Source organism: Hordeum vulgare, chromosome 7H (assembly GCF_904849725.1).
Source record: "Hordeum vulgare subsp. vulgare chromosome 7H, MorexV3_pseudomolecules_assembly, whole genome shotgun sequence".
Classification (NCBI taxonomy): domain Eukaryota; kingdom Viridiplantae; phylum Streptophyta; class Magnoliopsida; order Poales; family Poaceae; genus Hordeum; species Hordeum vulgare.
Genome location: NC_058524.1, coordinates 366,538,440 through 366,544,235, shown reverse-complemented (window position 1 = coordinate 366,544,235; position 5,796 = coordinate 366,538,440).

The following is a 5,796-nucleotide window of genomic DNA, read 5'->3' as shown; positions in this document are numbered from 1 at the left end:
TCCAAACCACCAATGCTCCTAACCCTAGAACAAGAACATCAACCAAGAGAAGAAGGAGAGGAGCTTTACCGGGGTCCATTGCACTTGCAGGAGGAAGTAGAAGTGAAGCAAACCCTCCAACTCAACGGAGAGAAGGGGCTCCACGAATAGAAATCGAAATAGGAGGAGTTCGGGGTTGGGGAGGGAGGAGCCGTGAGGAAGAAGAAAGAGGCAGGAAAAAAACGGGCTCCCCCTCCTTTATATAGCCCAAGGGGTACGGGCCTGCGGTAGTACCGCTGTGGTCCTGGCGGTAGTACCGCTATCAGGCGGTAGTACTGCTGGCTGCAGCGGTAGTACCGCTGGGGTCCTGGCGGTAGTACCGCTCCCCCTGAGACAGCCCTAAAAATTCCTAGTTAGGTCGTGCTAGATTGGGATCCTGGTGGTAGTACCGCTATCCCTAGAGGTAGTACCGTTGGGGTCCTGGCGGTAGTACCGCTACCCCGGGCGGTAGTACCGCTGGGGTCCTGGCGGTAGTACCGCTGCAAATGTCACAACGGGACCTAGGAGAAGAGAAGAACGTGGGAAAATGACAAGTGGAAAAGGAAGATAGCACCAGAAATATATACTGACTTGTCATTTTATATCCTTTCTTCGATAGGAAAGAAAGTGGGGGTGGGCGGTGGCCGAGGCCACCTATGTTTGAGACAAAGGTATGACACCGCGAAGAATTATCCTTGGGTTCATGACCAATCCTCGTCTTTGAAGCACAAGTGCCATTTGACAATGTCTAAAGTGAAAGACTAGATCGATTTAGGCATAATGGGGGGAGGAAAAGTTCATTGAGAGAACAACACTCCCCCTATGTCCATGCCTACATCTAGACCAAGATAGAATGCAAAGTGAGGTCCAACATGCCTAGCTTCAATCCACATTACTTGAATAAATGATATTTAGCTCATGCCTTAACTCCCGGAACCGTGCTTCATCTAGAGGCTTAGTGAAAATATCCGCAAGTTGCTCTTCAGTGTGGATGAAGTGAACCTCAATATCACCTAGCTTGATATGTTCATGAATGAAGTGATGACGAATATCAATATGCTTGGTTTTGCTATGTTGCACAGGGTTGAGGGAAATCTTGATAGCACTTTGATTGTCACATAGAAGAGGCACTTTGTCACAAGTGACACCGTAATCCTTTAAAGTTTGCCTCATCCATAGCAATTGTGCACAACAACTTGCAGCTGCCACATACTCAGCTTCGGTGGAAGATAGAGAGACGCAATTTTGCTTCTTTGAAGACCAACTTACAAGTGAGAGACCAAGGAATTGGCATCCTCCAGAAGTTGACTTCCTCTCCACACAATCTCCTGCCCAATCTGAGTCAGAATAGCCAACTAGATTGAAGTTTGCTCCTTTGGGATACCAAAGACCAAAGTTTGGGGTATGAGCCAAATATCGAAAGATTCGCTTAACAGCCTAATAATGACTTCCTTTGCTGCGGATTGAAACCGTGCACATATCCCTACACTTAACATAATATCCGGTCTAGATGCACAAAGGTAAAGGATGGATCCAATCATGGAGCGATATACCTTTTGATCCACTGCTTTACCATTGGGATCACTGTCAAGCTTGCATCTTGTTGGCATGGGGAACTTGACCGGTTTGACATCTTCGAGCAAGAATCGTTTGAGCATGTCTTGAGTGTACTTGGCTTGTTTGATGAAGGTCCCTTCTAGGCCTTGTTTAATCTCGAACCCGAGGAAGAACTTCAACTCTCCCATCATGGACATCTCGAATTTCTCAGTCATTAGTGCAACAAATCCTTCATTGAAGGAATGTTAGGAGAGCCAAAGATACTATCATCCACATATAGTTGGCATATGAAAAAATCCCCTTTAACCCTCTTAGTAAAAAGAGTGGGATCTATCTTCCGAATTTCAAACCCACGATCTTGTAACAACTCAGTAAGATACTCATACCACGCACGTGGGGCTTGTTTAAGGCCATAGAGTGCCTTATTAAGTTTGTACACATGATTGGGGAGCTTGGGATGTTCGAATCCTGGGGGTTGTTTGACATAGACCAACTCATTTAAAGGACCATTAAGAAAGGCACTTTTCACATCCATTTGTTGTAATTTGAAGTTATGATGAGAAGCAAATGCAAGCAACATGCGAATAGATTCTAGACGAGCAACAGGGGCAAAGGTTTCACCGTAGTCGATACCCTCGACTTGGGAGTACCCTTGAGCCACCAGTCTTGCCTTGTTTCGAATCACAATCCCATTGGCATCTTGCTTGTTCTTGAATATCCATTTGGTCCCGATGACATTATGTTCCTCCGTTGGCCTAGGCATTAAATCCCAGACTTGGTTGCGCTCGAAGTTGTTAAGTTCATCATGCATGGCCATAAGCCAATCCTCATCATCGAGCGCTTCATGTACCTGTTGAGGTCCACAATACGAAACAAACGCGTGATGCTCACAATAATTCCAAATCTGTTGATGAGTGGATACTCCCCTTTTCAAACTGCCCTTGCATTGAGCAAATATGTTGACGAGTACATTCTTCATAAGATGTGACTTTACTTTTAGCTTGTTCGCAATCTTGGCTGCTCGACGCTCCAAGAGTTCTTCATTGCATAATGGGGGAGCATCGACTTGTTTACTTTGCTTGCCCTTGCGTCTTGAGCCTCCCTTGGCACCGGCTGTTGGTGCTGCAGAAGGGAATTGTGAGACAGTATCCTGATCATCTTGTCATTCGATTTGAGCAGGTTCAAACATTTGTTCTTGTATTTGTGATTGCTCTTGATCTTGATCTTGTGCTTCTACTTGGTCTGTATCTCGTGGTTGCACTTGATCTTGATCATGAGCAGGTTCGGAGTCTTGGGAGAGTGCTTGAGTATCATGGGACACATCATCACTATTGGGCAATTTATCTTAACCTTGAGCTTGTTCATTTTGTTGAGAGTCTTCTCTTTGTTCATCGGAAGCGTGTGGGGCTTGTGAAGGTGATGGCTCCACTTGAGTAGAGCATTGTCCTTCTCCTTCGGCCACAAGGGGTTCCTCAATGGGGAGTATTTGACAAATCCCCATTCTTCTTATGGCTTGGGGAGGAATTTCATCACCTACATCACAAAGACCACTTTGCTCCACTTGGGAGCCATTATTTTCATCAAACTCCATGTTACACGTCTCCTCAATGAGTCCGGAGGACTTGTTGAGGACACGGTAAGCATGAGAGTTTGTAGCATAACCAACAAAGATGCCCTCATATGCTCTAGAATCAAATTTAGCTAAACGTGCACCTTTCTTGAGAATGAAACACTTACAACCGAATACCCGGAAGTACTTGAGATTGGGTTTGTTTCCAGTTAGAATCTCATACGGAGTCTTGTTCAAGCCTTTGAGAATATAGAGCCGATTGGATGCATGACATGCTGCGTTGATGGCCTCTGCCCAGAAGTTATATGGAGATTTGAATTCTGCCATCATTGTCCTTGCAGCGTCTATCAAGGTCCGGTTCTTCCTTTCTGCCACGCCGTTTTGTTGAGGGGTATATGGTGCAGAATATTGGTGTTTTATTCCCTCATCACCTAGAAACTCATCCAAGGTGTAGTTCTTGAACTCGGTGCCGTTGTCACTTCTAATCATCAAGATCTTTGCTTCATGTTGACGCTGGGCTTCATTAGCAAAGTTGATGACAGTTTGTTGAGTTTCACTCTTCTTTTTGAAGAAATATACCCAGGTATATCTTGAGTAGTCGTCAACAATCACCAAGCAATACTTTCTTCCTCCAAGACTATCAAATGACGGAGGGCCAAACAGATCCATGTGGAGAAGCTCCAATGGCCTCTTAGTGTAGATAAGAGTCGTTGGACGATGAGCAGTTTCATGAATCTTTCTAGCAATGCAGGCACTGCAGACACGATCTTTAGCAAAACTCACATTTTTTAGTCCACGAATATGGTCCCCTATCAGAAGACTTTGCAAAAATCTCATATTGACATGAGCTAAACGGCGATGCCAAAGCCAGCCCACATCAACTTTAGCCATTAAACATGCCAAGTTCACCACATAAAGACCATTTTCGACATATCCAACATAGGCTACTTTAAGAGTCTTTCTCCTCAGGAGGACCACCGTATCAAGATTAAATAATGTGGAAAAACCCATAATTGCAAGTTGACGAACCGAAAGTAAATTGTAGGCAAGTGACTCAACAAGCATGACCTTCTCAATAGATAGCTCTTGAGAGACGACCACCTTACCGAATCCCAATACCTTTGACGAGGATGCATCGGCGAATTGGACATGGGTGGGCATAGATGGAGAAGGATGCACATCCACCACTAAGTCCTTGCTTCTGATCATATGATTTGTTGCTCCACTATCGAGCAACCATGACACCCCACCGGAAGCAAACTCCTGCAATAGATCAAGGCTTGGTTTTAGGTACCCATTTTTTAATGGGTCCTTTCATGTTAGAGACACGGGTCTTAGGAACCCAGATAGCCCATTCAATATACTCATCGTAGGAACCAACAAATCTGGCATAAACATACCCATCACTAGAACAACATAAGACATAAGAAGAATTGAGTTTGTCGGCTGTGTTAGTAGGAATGGTTTTGCCCTTCTTGAGGTTTCCATAGTCCACCTTGTTCCTGTTCACCTTCTGAGTCCCCTCACCCTCTTTTACAAAGATGTCCATGAGGGTAGGAGATCGTTTGTTCCTGTTACTCCTTTTACCTTTTGACTTGGAGGTAAGTCCAAGTCCCTCCTTTCCTACAACACCCTTTTGAGTGCTCAAGAGGTCGTTCAAGCTCTTCTCACCTTGTATGCATGCCACAAGGCCCTTCTCAAGTTTCTCCTTTAACTTGGCATTTTCCTCCACAAGATGTACATGCTCACAACAGGGGTTAGTTGCACAAGCATTATCAATTAACACAAAGGGAGGACAAGTAGAGATCTCCTCGGTAAGATTTGCTTGGAGTTGATCATGAGACTCTTTCAGAGAGAAATTAACACCTTTTAAGACCTTATGGGCCTTGTCAAGTGTGTCAAACTCCTCTTTGAGTCTGTCATGGCCAACCCCAAGAGCATACGTTTCAGACTTAAGCATACGAGTAAGAACAACATCATGATCTAGTTTCTTTTGCATTTTAGCGCAGTCATCGTTATATGACTCCTCAAGAGCCAAACGAAGAGTGCGCTCCTTTTCTAGAGCATTAGATAATTCAGCAATTTCATCGGCATAGTCACGACTTTGTCCCTGAAGCTCAGAGATGGTCTCCTCATGAGACTTAATGAGGTCAGTGGCCTCAACCAGTTGTTCCAGGAGAGCAACAAAGTGCTTCTTGGGTTCTACCTTAATGGTGCACAAAAACTTGTCAAGATCATGCTCATTAAGTTCCCCAACATCACCATCTTCAACACAATTTAACAATGAAGGAGCAGAAGCGATGTTGGTCTTAATGATGGGAGTTACCTGATTGATACCTTTTACCATGAGGCACTTGGTGATGTGGTTCTCGTTGGGGTCGTTGAAGAGAGACACCTTCTGGGGAGAGTTAGTGGCAATAGAAACAGTTGCCATTGCCACTGTATCATCATCATCATCATCATCGAAAGGGTACTCTTCAAGGGCCACCATTCCTTTTGGGTGGGGTTTCTTCACAAAGTTGTTCTTGATTGGAAATGATTTGGTTTTGTCTTTGCGAATGAGCTTGCCCCCGTTGTCTTCCCTTTTCTCATAGGGACATTCGGCCATGAAGTGACTCACGTTACCACAGTTATAACATGTCCTTACTCGT